Genomic DNA, 17,743 nt, shown 5'->3' on the forward strand with positions numbered 1-17,743 from the left:
CACAATCCAACCATGCAGCTCGTCGCTCGTAGACATTTTTAGCTCCTGATTTTGGTTTTCTGGTTTGCGTGTGGACCGAATGGTTGAGTCTCTCTGTTCTCAACAGACCCTGTGTTTTGAAACCATGAGCAGCTGTTTCCAGCAAAAAAAAAATCTGCCTGTGTGCAGTGAGAGCTGATTTATTCTTGTACTTGTAGAAAATGAAACATCTAGCAAGCAGAAAACGCTGATAATTTTTTAACAACTGTTTGTGAACAAAACAATAGTAAAGCAATTAGGTAATATTATTACATCATTCAGGTTACCAAAATAAAACCTCCACTTGAATGTCCATATTGCTGTGTAAGCTTGATTTGAAAAGCAAGTAGGCAGTTTGCTTCCATAACGACATGATAAAGCCTCAGAGCTGCATTTGTGTTGCTCCATAATATATAGTCCAACATCACTTAATGGAGTTTTAAACCTTTAAATCTGAGGTCTATTTGAACAGTTTTTGCACCCTTAGTTAACAGAGTCATTACAAGTTTCATATCCAATACAGTATCAGTTCATCACATATCTTCGCTTCAGGAATAAGTTACTCAAAAATTCCTCGATTTGCATGTAAGCTGTACTATACTACAAATATTTCTAATTTCAATGAAAAGAAAGTTATATATAGAATGATAAAGCATTGACATTTTAAAAAAACAAAATATATTGAGATGCATTTCATTGAACCCCATAAGGTTTATTATTTTGATAATAATCCATTGTCACGAGGAGCCAGCTCAGGTACTGAACTGATTCGTTAATGGAAAATGACACAACTATGTTTATATTTGCAAAAAAAAGAGCTTCCCAGCAGCAATGGCGTGCACTACATGAATTATGCTTCATAGAAACCCATGCTTTTAGCTGATTACTTTAATTTAATAATTCATAAATTACTGGGCGTAAAAAAGGAAAAGTTGTAATAGATAAACCAGAAGAAACACGTTTATTCTCATCTTAAATTTACAGTAAACAGTGGCTGCCAAGGCGGCAAGAAAACTCACTGACCCTTCTAAAACGCTGTTGTGTGCTCTGGAAAATGGCTGGCAGCAGCATAGAATATGCACGATTTGCTGAAAATGGGCAATGTGCAAAAATGCTGGCATGGTCCCGATGAAATATCTGTGCATTTCAGTAATGGCTCTGCACAGTTAGATGTTTGATTTCACCTCTGGGTCAGAGGTGACTCAGAAGCACCTCCCAGGGACAGGTTTACTTTATGGAGCGTGAATCAAATGTTTCACCTGGACCAGCAGCAGCAGCAGCAGCAGCAGGGGACAAACCGATATCAATTAATGGCATCGTGCAGATAACGACTCAGATCAAACACCCCACCTGACCTGGCATCGATTGTCAAAATCCGCAGGCAGCAACTTTTGGACTGCCAATATAACTTCTGTGAGGGATGAGGATGAGCATGCTGAGGGGGAAGTCTTATTTCGATGATGTTTCATCGATCTGTTTGACGTTGTGGGAGGGGTGGGGGCTTATACTTGGTTTGCAAAAGCTTTTCCGGTGATTCATTGCAAACATAGCAATATTTTGTCCTCCTAAGTGTCCTTGAACATTTCTTGCCGATGTGAATAAAAGCTAGTCGACAGCTCTTCATGGTGATACCGGAAATTCTATCGTATCTAAATGTACTATTCAATTAGCCCAGCAACAGGTCGAGTGGTCTGTTGGCTGGTACAAGTGTACAAGTTTCAAAAGGTTGGTCAAACAGTAAACAATGAACAGATGATAGTCGTCTTATACGATTATTCTTTGGAGGGTTTTTGACTGAACCGTAACCCTGTATTTTCTCAGTAGAGCACTCCGACTGCTGTTGCTTATTTTCCAAACCCAGCAAGCTTTTTAAAATTATTTTCATTATGAGTCTTATAAATCGAGTCTCTACAAATGTGACAGTACAATTTCTAACTTTTGTACTGCTCCGTTTTTTCCACTCCTTTGTTTTTCTGAGGACTGATTAAATGACTTTTTGGCATTAGCACAGTAGACTGTGGTTGTGTTTCATGCAAATAAAACGACTGCTGCCTCTGCTCTAAATATTTAGCCACTGCAGTCTTGCAGTTCATGCTCTGTGTCCGCTTTAATATGTTGTGACCGTGTCTGGACTTAAAATCCATTCAAATTATTACAGTTTTCAAATGGCTCTAAATTTTGCCTTGGTCATGAGAGAAAGTTTTGGCCTTAGGTACCAGTGTTCAGCAGGGATTGGCTTGTAAAATATCTTAGAATCAGAGCTGAGGAGTCTGTAGAGGCGTCTTTCACATATTGCTCAAGACATTGCCGACTCCAGGATAACTTTCTGGTCTTTCAGTATTCAGCTTGACTCCAACTTTCCCTTTGTAAATCAAAAATGTGGGAGTGGTATTCTCAGCTCATCTCAGTCTTTTTTTTTTGTAACTCTCCTGATAGCTCTGCTTCCGATGTTCAACATCTTTTTTTGTAGCCTAGGTCTGCCTGCTACCGTTGTAATTAAGACCAAGTATTATCAGAGCGGAATCAGATGAAAGGCTCATAAAGCACTGCCGAATTCAGACGTATGCCAGGGGCCAGCTCAGTTACAGACTTAATTCATATTCCCTTTGTTCCTCTCCAATCTCACAGAGGTCTTGAGGCAGCTGAAGGACTGTTGGCTCTAGTGGCAATATAGCAGGTATTAAATAGACCATTTCCAGTGTCACCATGTGGTGACTATAGGCTTCAAAGAGCCAACAATTTGCTATGAAATTAAACCAGGGAACAGTCTGGTCCACACGATGCTGTATATCATCAGTGCAATGAGAAATGTTATGATGCAAACATTTAGCACGGCCACATCAGAGACCCCTAAAAAACATTATTTTCCTGAAGATACAAGTCCGCTGTGGCAACGGTGTGAAAGAGTTATTTTCATTCGTGCTGTATATAAGTCATGATGTGTTTCCCGAGTGTGTGGCATGGACCAGGGTGCGCTACATCATTCGCTTTGCTTCCCCTTCTTGGCTCAAACCCTCTAATAGGCTGTTTCAAGTCTATTTCTGTAAACATGGCAGAAATTATGCTACCTTGCCTTGCAAGTAAAAGGATTCTGTTTGTGGGGCTTGTTTGGTATTCCAGTCATTCCCTACCAAACCATCTGGTGGCGGTCTATTCACTCTCCTAGGTGATCATTTCTCTTAGTGATGCTGTTGCCCTATCACTTGTTACCTCATTAAAAATGGTGATAATAAACCCCAAAGGCCATGTGCAATGGAATCATATTGATCTTCAAAACACATGCACATGCATATCCCCACCATCATAAGCATGCATGCATATAAATCCACAAACAAGCCCCTATAAAAAAAAACACTCAACTATTAAAATATTTCATTTCAAATCCCTCATAGTCCAGAACATTTGCAGGTGCTCATTCCACGCGAACTACAGAGACACAGTGGAGGCTGGGTTTTTCAAAACACAGACCAGAGAGGAATGTTTAATCAGCCAAGGTCACCGTGTGCTGCCGTGCACTGTTGTTGAAGGAGGTTCGGGGAGAATAGGGGGACCATCTCTCATCTGTATTCTCTTCAGATGGCTTGTGTTAGGAGGATCATGCAGATATGGGTTTTTTCTCTCTCTGAGAATTAAAACCCAGATGTCATGCTACCAGACACACACATCCTCGCCACAGTAGAATATTATTTATGGCTCTGTAGTCAGCATAACTAATGTCTCACACTCAGCGATCACTCACTGTGAACAATGCAAAAACAGTCTTCAATTTGAACTTGTTGGCAATAATCCAGTTCCACCCATGTACCTAAATCTATCTGCCCTCCCAGCCCTGCTCACACGCATGCACGCACTCACATGTGAATGTTAAAAATCAAACAATTTCACAGAAAGCATTCGAAAATAGTGGTTCTTTGGTTTTACTGGCACGGTGGTTCTATTTTTTGTGCGTTTTTTTTTTTTTCATGGATGTTAGTTTAAATGTCAAAAGCACTGAGTCGAAGGACTTTTACTGCACTGCATAAATATAGTGGGTTAGCCTATGCTTTAATAAATCCTTTACATAATGTTGAATGCACTGGAACACACCGATTTGCATAGGAATTTTTCAAGGAAAGTGTGAAAAGTAAATGCAGTTAATTAATAATTCCATACCAAGGTGACAAATGAAATGCTGCATCCACATTATATCTGCAGTACAAGATTACCTGTTCACTGTAAACACACACAGATAAGATGACAGGTTACATAACAGGAACTTTTCTCACAAAGACGTTTTTTTTTAACGTCTCTCTGTTTGTCGTTTAATGTCATTATTATTAATTCTTTTTTTTTTTTGCAGAGCGTCACTGTATCTGCAGATACATTTGACAAGTTAATACATTTTGTTGTGAGGCAGAAATCCCAGATCTGTCTTGGAGTGGAAATTGACTGCGCTACAGATATGAAGCAGCCGAGAGCCTTCTGCTGTTTTACATAGAGAACCAAGGCTTTGATGTCCCCCAATGAATTGTGCAGTAATAACTCTCTCATCAGAAGAGATAAGATCCGCACATCGCAGGTACAAGCAATGCAACAATATGACAAGAGTGTCTCACGCAGTATTTGTTTATGCTAATGCGCCAAAATAAATATGGGCAAGGGACCAAACAGCAGTTTAATATGTCTGTTCTATTGCTTTGAAATAATCTAGAACCTACAGTAATTATTTTTTGTGATTTCTACTTTACAAGGTGACTTCACCCAATAATACCCTATAATAGCCCAACCTCTTTTAAAACTACTGATGGGATTGTACAAGCTCGTGTGTGAACGTTGGATAAAAATACTAATGCAAAAGAGATGAGGGTGTTCATCATTTTAATGTTCACCATGGCATTTTTTGGCAAAACACATGGTTCTTTGGGGATCCTGTGAGTGAAACCCTTCTTGACTCTTTGCCCATATCACTGCATTCTCTCTTCTGCCATTATAACTCCTCACAATGGAAAAGCGAACCTGAGTCTGTGCCAGCCACCTATACTTAGAGCGGAAGACATTAAATGGAGACATACCTGAAGTGACACAAACTTGGCAGGGCAGAAATAGTTTCCAGATAGTTAATTAACCTCAGTGACTGGTACAGCAGCCTTGCGTGGCTGGTCAGTCGCAGCCTGCACTGGGATAAATACAACCAGTCATGTTGACATGCCACAGTTCATACATGTCATGTGCATACTGCCAGCCGTTACACTTTGTTTAGAGCTGAGTTCACAGGGTATTTTCATCAAGGAGGGGGGGAAAAGGTGCGTAGCCATAATGTTATGCAAACATACTAGAAGTCTCCCTGCCCATAATTAACTCAAGTAGTTTCTACAATGTTTGTGTAGACTAGTCATACAACTAATGACTTTAAAAATAATAAAATAATAATATGGTCTATATTTAATGGACCAGTTCACCCAAATTACATGTGCATACAGTAATAGTAGGTCAAAGGAATTTTCAAGTGAAAATGCCAACAATTCTCTTGTAGCTTGTTAATATTTTAATATTTGTGAGTTTTGTTAGTCGTCGGTGATAGAAAATGTAATATCTTTGAGGTTTTGACCAAAACAAAACATCTGAACATCTTCAGACAAAACAAAACATCTGAATATAAAAAAATTTGGTTGACATTCTTCACTTCAATATTATCTTGACAGTTTGTAGACTGAACAAGGATAATTGCAAATAATTTATAGATGCAGTCTTGAGTGAATCATTTAATTTCTATAATGGAATTTGATTAAATACATTATTGCTATACTCCTTCTGAAAGCAGTTTTAGTGCAGATAGGTAGTGAAAGCCATACTGACGTCTGAAGTATTGCAGTGGTTTGCTGCATGAAGTCCAGATGTCACTCTGCTGGGAATTCATGGAGAGAAAATGTCAAACTAGGAGGTGGCAGCTCAAAGTAACTATTAAGTCCACAGTGCCACATGAACATTCATGTTGCTCACTCCTCTGGTTTTAAACACTTCCATATTTCTCGTCACCGTCACACACGTAGCTAAGTTGACAACATTTTTGAAAAGCCGTGTCTCCATGTCAAAATGTCCATGAGCCGGACTGAGAGTGAAACATCTGGTGGGCAACACCTCACAGCTCCTGGGGAATGAACACAAGTCATCACATTTGTTAAAAGAGATTGCATATGTCAGAAAAGTGGAGGTAAAGTTGGTGGAATGAATCTCAAACTGGAATGAGGGAATGATGACACTGGTATGGCCGCAATCACACAAATGAATAGAAAACAGGTGGAATCGGCATGCACTCGCAGTTTTACTAGCGTTGATTTTTTTCCCGGACTATTTCCCAACCACCTTTTGAGTGGAGACTCCTTCGTTACACACATGGTTTTCTCAGCCTCAGAGCCGCCATTTAGCAGTTCCCACTGTATTCATGGCACTTTCCCATACCAGACTCATCGTCTTCGTTCAAATGCACAGGATTCAGACCTTTTTGTCAGCCGGAGTTCAGCACACAACTTCTGTTCAGTGCATGCTAAAGGCCTTCTGTCCAGACAGACAAAATGAAGGCAATATTTTGTCGCAATTTGTTGAGCAAACCCAGTCAGTTTGAAAAGGTATATTAGCGTGATATTGACGCCAAAAACAATCATGGCCAACATGTTGAATACCCCCAATTCTTATAAGCACCCCCAAACGTCCTACCCCCGCGTCCATTGCCTGACGTGTCTCTGTCAAATTGCACCCTTATATTTTGTTTTAACAGAGTTTATGTGATTTAAGAAACCCTAACAGAAAAAGACATGCGGTTTGTATTCTCATGGCTGTCTCGGCTTAAATGTCTCCAGACTCTTTCTGGAAGGGTAGTTTGGGGGGCTGATTCGCTGACGTTATTTACATGGGGAGGGTTTCGCAGCCTCCTCGTAGGCCAGAACATCAGGATTTTGGAATTTTTTGGCAGTGACCTACATCTGGATTTCTGCACTCGAGGGTGCCCCACCCCCTGACAGTCTCTCGCAGAAGCCTGTTTTTTCTCTTCCTCTGACTCACACTGCATCCCACACAACTGTGAATCTAAGCCGTCGAGTTCCCTGTCACACCTATCAAAGAAGAAGTCCAGTGAAGTCCCAAAACAACACTTCCTCAATGTGTCTCTGTTACACATGTTAAATCACAGGCAGAAGAAACAGAAAACATCCTTTAGGCCTTATTTTTCATGTGCTGTGTGTGGAGTAGTATGTGGGGCTCCCAATCTGGTTTTCATCCTCAGTGCCCCACCCTGGCTGAAATACAATGGACTGGGAGCAGGCCTGTGACTTTTAACTCACTCTGCAGATTCTATGCTCTGCCGCCAGTCTGGCCAATCTGCAGCCCAGAAAAAATCCCTTGATGTGTCAGCCAAAGCAGCTTTGAATCCAATCATAAGGCCATAGGTTCCCTTGCAATAGTACATCCATGTTCCTTCACTCAGACACAAGGACATTGCGTTCACGTTCAGCAATGTGGAAAAAGACGGAATGATTTTAGCCATGAATCTCATCTCCCAGAGTGATGCATTGCAAGACGCAGATAATTTAGTGAACCTTTTCAATGGTTAATCAGTGAACTCCCTGGTGTTTCTTTGGCTGGAAAACAGTTTAATGAATTCTCATTTTTTTGTCAGACGTTGAAATTCTAACATGATTTTTATATATAGTCAAATATATCAGCTGGCTTGTCGCCCAGGGTGTGTAATCAAATCTATATTTGTCTTAGTTATTTCCACTCTGTTGCTGAAGCACAGTTTTCCAGAGTGGAACCGGAATGGACACTTTAATTAAAGAAAGCTGGGGTGAATGAGTGAATGTCACTCTCTGAAAGCCCAGTTGTTCATCTGTAAAACTTTGAACTGCTGTTCTACAGAGCCCAGTGTCTCCGCTATGGGTTTTGAATGATTTTCTTGTTGTAGCCACCGTACAAACAAAGGCACCCCTGTAGATTTATGTCTCATCCCTCTCTCTCATATTGGACTCTGAGGGTTTTAAGGCTGTAATTAAATTCCAATCCCCACTCTCACTTCTCCACCGACTGTCCCTGTCTCTGTGGGAGGTTGAGAAGCTGGGTTTTACCGCCTGTTGTGGTTTGTTTGAAAGATCCAGAAATCTTTGGAAACCCCAGCCATCACAATAGAATTCACACATGTGGTGCAGAGAGAGAAAGAAAAGGCCTGTGCTCGTTCACAGACGGAGGACTGGTGTGACATCCGGTCTGGCCCGAGCATTTGAGACATTGCAGCATGTGTGCATGTCTCACCCCACATCCTCACCTCTGCCTGTGAACTGCAGGATTTGAGCATTCTCATGTCAAAGTTAGGGATTGCCATTCCAACACGTTGCTATTTCATGCATTACGATGGTGCTTTTCGGGTGTTAAGACGCCCTTATGAATAACTCAATCATTGTACCTATCAAAGCTTTCCCTTACCAGACGGCCACCCACTGCCAATGCACAGATTGCTGGAATCGGCCCATAGCATGGCCAACACACTGGAATCAGCTGCAGCAGCAGGCTGTCAGTTGGGACTCCTGACAGCGATATGAGGGGCTAGACTGAGCAAGTCCACTCCAGCAGGGACCAGCGGGAGAGGAAGGATGAGTTCTGCACCACTGATCCAGAGTGACAGTGATGGACAGGTTCAGAGAGGAGAGCTGATGGCCAAGGTTTTTCTCCTGTCTGAACAGCGTTTGGAAAGATGGACATGGCGGTCGCAAGGCTTCAGAGTCCAAACAGGGTGGGTGGGTGTGTGTGTGTGTGTGTGTGTGTGTGTGTGTGTGTGTGTGTGTGTGTGTGTGTGTGTGTGTGTGCGTGTGCGTGTGCTCATGCGTGCGTGCGTGCGTGCGCGCGCGTGCACGTCTGGCTGTTCCAGAGTGTAGATGTGGGTGTGCATGCATGCATGTCAAATGGTCAACCAGAGCAGTAAATGTGAAAAGTGACAGTGAAATCTGAGACAAGAACCTTGTTTATGTTCAATTTTAGACGGAGTGATGTAATCAATACATAGGATGTGGTGTAAAACTACAGCAGGCAACTCAATGCTCCCTAACTTTTTTTTGTACAATTAAAAATGCCCAATATTAAATAAAACTTTTTTTCCTGACCGACAGTCATTTTACTGTCATGAGCAAAATAAAGCAGCAAATTCTCACAAATGAGAGGAGTAAACCAGAAAATGTTTGGCATATTTGCTTGAAAATGATTATGATTACTCATCTATTATCAAAATTGTTGCAAAAATATTTTTCCTGGTGATAATCAACTAATTGTTTCAGCTCTATGGTACAACAATTTATGAAAAAACATAGCCCAAGCCTGTGCTGAAGCTGCAATTACTGTATAAACGCCGTTAAGAGAGGGACACAGTTGTTCTTTGGGGTTTGGGAAATCAGCTCTGTCTTGTTAAAAACCTGTTATTCGTCACAAAACATGTTTCTCCACAGCTCGTGCGTCGTCGAGAGTCAGGGTTCCCTCTGACAAGTAATTACGTCAAGAACAAACGTTCCCAACGGCAGCAATTAATGTTGAACTCATAATACACAACGATACCCCCAGGCCCTGGATCTAATATGAACACTGGCACCCCTTGTTGTGCCGTTTACCCAGTTGTCTGCTTTGATGACTCTCATACTTGCACAGTTCTTCTTATTAAGTTGCACGCATGTGTGTGCATGTCTCAGTCACTTGCTCTCAATTATTTTCTCTATGTCCTCAATTCTGGTGTCTTTGAGATGGATTGCATGTCCTATAATAGCCAAGGACAGGAAATAGAACTCATTTTCTTTCTATGGGAACTTATTTTTTCAGACATATACATTATCGATCGCTACAACTTCAGGATGCAGCCCGGCTGTATTTTCTTTTTATGGTGAAATGAATCTTCTTCCTTTTTCCATGACTTCTCCTTCAAGATTTGCAGTTCCTCCAGGAAATACATTCAGAACAGATCCCTCCTTACCCCCTCTGGAAATAAGCGAAAACACAAGCCCTTTCCTCCCCATTTTTCCTGGATGCCTCCAAGGTCTCCACTATATCTCACACAGCCGCGTCCAAGTTTGAATTATGTTTAACACAATTCAACCACGGTCAGGAGAGCTTTCAAAATCAATACATGATAGGCTCGCCCAGAAAAAATGACCGCTGCATCTGCCCGGTGTGGAAGATTGACATGCAGCATTTGGAGTCTGTGGTTTGAGGGACGGCTTCCTCTTGTGCGTGAGGTGGTCAGAGACAGCTCTGGGTTTGGGCTTTAGGGGCTTTGTGAGGTTGTTAAAAATGTTCCTGCTCACTTTTCCAGCTGCAGCCTTTTAACGGTGCATTAAACGACAGTTACCCCCCGAAAAAGTCACGAGGGAAAACAAGAAATGCCATTTGAAAATCAAGGGAGGGTCAAGAACAATAATTTTTCACTACTCGTTCTTTTTTTCTCTCTTCTTTTTCCTACTATTTTTTTCTTACGGTTGTTTCGGATTTGCAAATAGAAAAAACAGAAGCGTCATGAGTCATTGTACATAGGAAAAAGATTGTTCCAAACCCCCACCGCCCAGTTCTTAAGAAAGAAGCCCCTTAAAATACACCAGTAATACTAAACTACAAAGGCATTTTAGATGTTTATTTTAATTTTGAACAGTTACAGTCTAAACACTCTTAGATTTACAGACAACATTTTTGGGAAAAAATGTCCCCTAGCAGCAGTAAGCACCTACAGCCCTGCTAAAAGCTCTGTGAGGCCACAGTATACTCAGAGAAAGTGGTTGTTTGCACTAAATGCTAATGTCAGCATGCTAATGCCCACAGTGGCCATGTTAACATGGTGAGGTTGAGAGTATAGTGTTTACCATGTCAGCATGTTTGGCGTGTTAGCAAACACTCGCTAAAACTTAAAACGAGGCAAATCCATGGCTGCTCATTATTTTTGTCACAAACCAAATTAGGCCATTACGTTGTTGCGATATTTCACTGAAAACCACAAATGCTAACCTCGTGGTGGTGCCAGAATCGTCATCGGTTTCCATCATGTGTGGACTAAACTGCAGCACGAAGCCAAAAATGCAGCAACGACATATTTAGTCAGGCCAGAATGTAATTTGTTTATTTTACGAGAAAACACAGCTGCAAACAAAACCAAACTAGAGCTAAAGCAAGAGGGCAAAGTTAATGAGAAAGCCACAGCTAGCCTTGACTGCAGCTAAATTGCTAAATTTGTCTCTTCATCCTTGAGTTATTGAAAAGGCGTTTTTTTTTTCTGCAACTTTATGCTTCCTTGGTGCAAAACAATTCATATGATGCTTTAGAATTTAGAGTCTAGATTTTGGCCACATGATGGACTTGACTTGACAATGACTGTATATAAAGATGGAAGATGAAAACCATGGTGGCATGCTGCAGTATGGGTCATGAGCAAAGCCCTCTCCATTTTAGCAGAAGTTCATGCCAAATAGTTGCAACATCCATATGTGGGATATTCTGGCTTCATTTTTGTACAGTGGGGGGAAGAGAAGGCATGTAATCCATCTTTATTTACATTGGTCATTGGTTCAAAGTCATATTTACAAGATAGGGTCTACTTTGTGTCAATTGGTAATTACTGTAAGAATCTGAGCAGACAAAAAAATCACGTGGAGTCCCTCAAGGGTCCATTCTTGGGCATCTTCTATTCTAGATCGTAGGACTGACTACAGTCCATTGCACTCACTGAAGAAGTGTTTTGACTAAATCAATGAGTGGAGGTGCCCGAATTTTCTACAACTGAACAGACAGAAGGTTTAAATAATAGTTTTTGGCCAAAAAGAAAAATAGATTATAAATCAGTGCTCATCTTAAATCTATTACTCTAAAATCTACAAATCAAGCCAGATATCTTAGTTATGGACTTAGAACCCAAATGTCATCAGACACATGACGGAAATTATAAAATTCGCTAAACAGAAATATTGGCCGGATTCCTGCATGGAAGATACAGGAGAAAACTGTCCATGTCTTTATTTTCATCAGGCTGTCGTAATGGTGTCTTCACGGGTCTTAGTGAAAAATCAACCAGACAGCTGCAGCTCATCCAGAATACTGCTGCCAGAGTTCTCACTAACACCAAGAAAAAGTGGAGCACGTTACACTGGTCCTTAAATCACTGTACTAGCTTCCTGTGTGTCAGAGGATGGATTTCAAAATCCTATTACTTGTCTACAAAGCACTAAATGGTTTGGGCCTAAATACATCTCTACTTGTACACTACGAAGTATCCAGACCCCTGAAATGACCTAGGACAGGTTTACTCTCTCTTTCCAGAATGAAAACTGAGCAAGGTGAAGCAGCTTTTAGTGTCTGTGCTCCCCACAAGTGGAAGAAGCTCTCTGAATACTGAAGGTCAGCTAAAACTCAGTCAGTTGATTTACATCAGGCCTATAAAACACTATTGGTTGCTGCTACTTACTGAACATACATAACCACTCTTTCTTTAGCTATTTATGTTCTTGTCTTGCTTTTGCTATTTATTTATTTCAAATGTTGTCTAATTCATTTCTAACTCGTGGTAAATGGAGAGCGCATCAGATGTATTAGACATGCTTTGATTTAGAATTGTTAGAAGAGATTCACTACTTCTTAGACATCAGAGAAAACAGCTCTCCCTCAAGGTCACATACTGCATAAGTATTTATATTTATAGATATACATTTATTATTTATTCAACCCGGGGAAAAAAACTTTTGCCATAGCTGTGTCCTTCTCATATTTCTTTCCAAACATTTCATTCAGTTAACGTCACAATAAGGAGCATTCACTTCCTCAGCACTCTTAAAGCCGACGAGACCTTTGTCGAATTAGAAAAAGAAAAGTGTTAAGAAAAATAGAGAAGAGGGTACACATCCAAGGCTCTGACCACAGTGGGAGATTTTCCTTTATGCATTTACTGAAAATGCCTTTCTTACCCTTTTTGCTCCGGTAAAGTTGAAGATGTGCTCCTGAAATGCAGCATATCATTTATAGTGCTCCTCCTCAAGAAGTTTATTTCAGGAAGAAAAAAGTGCAATGTGACCAAGGCAGGAACAAGTGTTGTATTGCGCTCTCAATAGACTGAAATGTTAAAGACGTGTGCAGGCTCAGGGTGAAAACTTGGAGATTTCTCAGACTGCCTCAAGCCCTTTAAGTCTGATCTCTCGCAGAACAGAGAACACAGAGCTGCAGTGACTTTCCATAAAATATCATGGTTTTCCTCCTGTCGACTTCTGAATGACTTTTCTCTCTCACACTGCTCCAATGGGGGGAAAAAAGACAAAGAGGATTGCTTCTGAAAAGCACAGAAGCAGATATTTGCCCTGTATCTATTATTTATTTTGCATCAATAAGATTCTTTCTTTCTATACAGAAAAACAAGCAAGTCAGAGTGAGCCTGCCTGCTATTTACCAATAGATCCGACTCGCATTCATCCAGTCGTTCACTATCAGGAAAAAAAAATAAATCAGCATGTCTTTCTTCATATCAGGTGTAGAAGACATGCTGAATGACCTAAAAAGCACACAGTCTGGTTGCCAATACATGAAGTGCAGGTGATATTGGCCTTTTGGAGAGGCTAATATTTATATTAGCCTCTCCAACAGGCCAATATCATCTACTGTAGACGCCAACTGTCTTCAAAACGTACAGATTAAAATACTGAAGAGGGTACTTTATCACTATCAACCACAGCATCGCCATTTACAACAAGCACATTTTTTAAACAATACGTTAAGATAACCAGCATTTACTGATTGCATTCAAGTTGATCTTACTATATATATTTGTTTTCACACCCTCCTGATGTTGCTAAATTAAACATCTTTCTAAAAGACTGAGGGTAAATCTGCGTGGTTAGTCATGAATATTTCACTTTTTCTGTGTCTTTATTCTCTGACTATTATTTGACCTAAAACAGATTTGTATTGCAGAAGTCACGAAAACGGCCAGTATTGTGTTTGCTGTTTTTTAAAATGTTTTATTTTGACACAAAAGAAAGTGATGAATCACAGGTCGGGTGACACAACTCTTCTTCCAATCGGCCCCGGCGACCCGGAGTTGCCAAACGTCTGGTCCGCAGTTGGACCCCTCTCAGAAAGGTGCCTTGCTTCCAGACAGCTGAGGAGCTTCCTTCTGAATTTTGATCCCCACCTGTCGATAAAAGTGTCACAAATGTTTTCCAGACCGTCAAATCAAAGTGTGTTCTGTGCAGCGTAGCGTGGTGTAGTGAATCTGCAGACAATTTCGATGAAAAGACAACAAAAAGCTTATTTGAAATGAAACAAAATAACACTGTCAGAAAGTTTAGATAGCAAAATCATCCCCCCCAAAACATTCTGTTGTGTTTTTTTTCCCCTCTCTGTGTCCATGTGTTTGTGGGTGGTTTGGAGCATGTGTGTCGGTCTTAACCCATAAACCAAATATTTTGAAGAAATATGAACCGTTGTTGATTCAGTCTGTAGCAAAGGTCATTGAGTGTCTACAAGAGAGCAACAGTAAAACATGTCACCATGCGAAGCAGCTCATAACATCACAGCTCCGCAGTTTGCAAGCTGAAGCTAAACCATTATTAAACTTTCTTCCTTCCTTTCATTCATTTTTTTTTTTTTGAACCCACCACTTTGAATTTCAAATCAATGGCCCAAGAAAACATTGCTTTGGGCGTCCTTTGAATGCAACTTCAAGCATGACATTGATTATCTTGGCTTCATAATTATCTCCACATGCTACTGTATCCCTGTATTCCTCATTCAGTCGAGGCTCTGCACATCCTCGCTGAATGATGATGGCAACTGTAAGTAAATTAGCTGTGAGCAAAGGCCTTTTAAACAAGGCGTCCGTCAAAGACTTCCCGCTGTTCAATGGTATGAATTATCTCAGTGATCCCACAGCGAGGCCGGCGTCAACAAAAGAATGACACACTGACACGGCTACTGTCAGTCTGAAAAATCTCCCGAGCTCCGCTTCCGCACTAAATCGTTCAGTTCCTCTGTTTTGCACTTTAAATCTGACGCAGATTTTTGAAGACACGGATCAAGCCAGCGGTTCCTCATTTCATTGTTTTGTCTTTTTTTCTGTCCTTGTAATAGATTGGAAATGCAAAATAGGCACAGATGTGTTTGTGTAATGGTGGGGCTTTCATGTAAATAATGGGTGTACAGTTTCAGAGATATATAGAAAACATCTGTGTGAATGATCAGTAATTATCACTCTGAAATTCCACTGAATAAAACAAGAACATGGCTTTTTTTCCCCACTCCTTGAAGCATTTATATCCCGTGCTGTGCATGATTCAATAAGAGGGAAAGAAACCTCTTTTTCTTATTTTTCAAAGATTTTCCTGTCCAGGCTGTCTTTGACAATGCTGCCTCACTGAATTGACATATCAAAAGGCACTTTGAAGTGGGACATACAATCAAAATGACCATATTTTATGTTAAAATGTGCTTCTCACGTTTGAAGGAACGCCTCACATGTTTCACTGGAGTTTATTCACTTTATTTTTTTTCTCCCAATGCTGCATTTTTTAAAAATTACAATCATTACATTTTGACGCAAATGACCAAAAAAAAAACTGTGGGACCAATTGCTTTAATATGGGGAAATTCCTCTCTCGAGCTTTTGACTAATAACAGTCATATGTTGTGTTTGTGTCTGCAGGGAATGCATTGCAATTTCTTTTTTTCTTTTTTTTTACAGAGACAACCCAACAAAAACACAGGCCTGTGTTGAGTGTGTACTGTATAATGGGTGTGACACTCTACCTTAGTCCAGCTCTGAGGTCACTGCCGCGGTTTCCTACGAGGTACGACAGTTTTACAACTGCGGGGCTCAGACTCGGATTGTTTCTGACACGTTAGACTGCTGCTGTGCTCCATCTTTCTCCTTTGACGCACGCACACACGCACGCACGCACGCACACACACACACACACACACACACACTAAGAGGCAAGAAATGATATCAAGTCTTTCTCAGCCAGACTCAAAGAGGACTCTTGAGCATATTTTCAGGCTAAAGTCTAAATCTCTTATAATAGGCGTCTTTGTGGACGTCAAGGAGGAAGCCCATGTTTTATTTGAAAAAGCCTCCCGTTGGATGGATCTAGTTGTTTGGTGAAATCCTGACAAGCATTAAAACAACAAACTATGACTGTCAGAAGGCTGAAATGAAGAGGAAAAAAAAAATGAAGCTAAATGAAATACTGCCGTTGGAAGATTATGCAGAAAGCGGCTAATTTTAACAGCACAGCAGGATCTTCAGAGCAACATTTTGTGGTTGCTATATTGGTATGTGCAGCTCACACACTCACATCCGCCCCACAACACAGCCTGTAAGTACTCCATCCAGTGTGGGCCACGAAATGTGACAGAACCCGAGTTCGTCTTGTCGTGCTGTTTTCTGCTGGCAGGAATGCTCGGCCTTTACCGGAGCTTTAAATGCACGCGGAGAAGTTGAGTCAGCCAAGGCCACGCAGTGTTGTTCGGAGGGATGGCGGCTGCAGCGCAGGAGCGATTCAGATGTTCTTTATCTTCCTGCTGCAGAGTGAAATGTAGAGGAATGTAAGCTGTACATTTACAGAGGCCCTGAGGAAATATAATACTCCTTCTGCATTGTGGCTTTGTTAATGTAATTATGCATAGTTCCTGCACCAGCTAAGGAAAAAGATTACTATCCACGAATATAAACATTGTCCTGTGAGAACACCATTGCATTTTAATAATTACATTAATTTTTTTTTTTTGAGCAAGACGGTGGCGGAGCGGGTCGAAAAACTTGGTTCATGATAATACATTACTAATATTCATTCTGTTTTTGAGAAAGTTTGGGGATAAATCATAAGGAACAAATTAATCACTTTTAAGTGCACACACTCACGAGTATACAGTGCAGGCTACATTCACACACACCGCATTTCGGCCCAGGCTCTGTGATCTGATTTTGAATGCAGCATCTTGTTTGATGTCTTTTTGATGATGGACATGAAATAATGTCCAAATCGCCAGAGGCTGCAACATCAAACAGATGCAATTGAAAACACGGTAATGTCTTCTCGGACTGAGCCTTATTGGGCTTTTCATTTGCCTCTGCCCCATGGAATCTGGGCTTTGACTGGGAACAGATAAAAGATGAGTTGATATATGTAGCACTTTCATCTCCAACAAACTTTGACAACTTTTTCATTTTGCAACGCAAACACCGCATGGCTAATACGCCGCATCGTAGCATAATCAGATAATGACAGACGGTAATATGACGGAAACTCCACGAGAAGCCAAGGGTGGAGGGCAGCAGCTTTGAAGAGGATGATGGGCCACACATCACTACAGCGGGATAAGGAGAGCGCACAATGTGCTGATCTATGTATCCCCCCCAGTCTTATTGGGGGAAAAGGATGTGACCATCTACAGTATGTATTGTTCAATTTCAGAATCCAATGTTCTTTCAGATCATAGGCTGAGAGAGCTAATACAGAGCACAGGTGACTTAGTGATAATGAACCAATATATATGCATCACGCAAAACCGATCCTTATGCTCGGGAAAGGGAGCTCAGCTCATCACAATTTTTGTCTGTTATGAAAATGCAGACGGGGGAAACTTCTCCCCTGCTCGCGGTGACATCACACTCACCCCGAAGGGTTAGTCTCATGCGCGGCCCGTTGTGAGCTGCCATGTCGATTCCCCGGTGATTGTAATAAGGGAGCCTTCA

General features: G+C 41.1%; 1 long non-coding RNA gene across 2 annotated transcripts in view; it reads left to right on the forward strand.

Moving 5' to 3' along the window:
- LOC118311265 overlaps positions 1-17,743 on the forward strand; it is a 28,671-nt gene that overhangs the window by 851 nt on the left and 10,077 nt on the right. Inside the window, exons 3-4 of one of the 2 annotated variants that reach the window (XR_004793946.2) lie at positions 4,358-4,576; positions 15,731-15,836. The exons of the other annotated variant lie outside the window; for it this stretch is intronic. This is a non-coding gene — a long non-coding RNA (uncharacterized LOC118311265). The remainder of the gene's footprint in view (positions 1-4,357; positions 4,577-15,730; positions 15,837-17,743) is intronic. 2 annotated transcript variants of the gene reach the window in all.

Source organism: Scophthalmus maximus, chromosome 5, assembly GCF_022379125.1.
Source record: "Scophthalmus maximus strain ysfricsl-2021 chromosome 5, ASM2237912v1, whole genome shotgun sequence".
Classification (NCBI taxonomy): Eukaryota; Metazoa; Chordata; class Actinopteri; order Pleuronectiformes; family Scophthalmidae; genus Scophthalmus; species Scophthalmus maximus.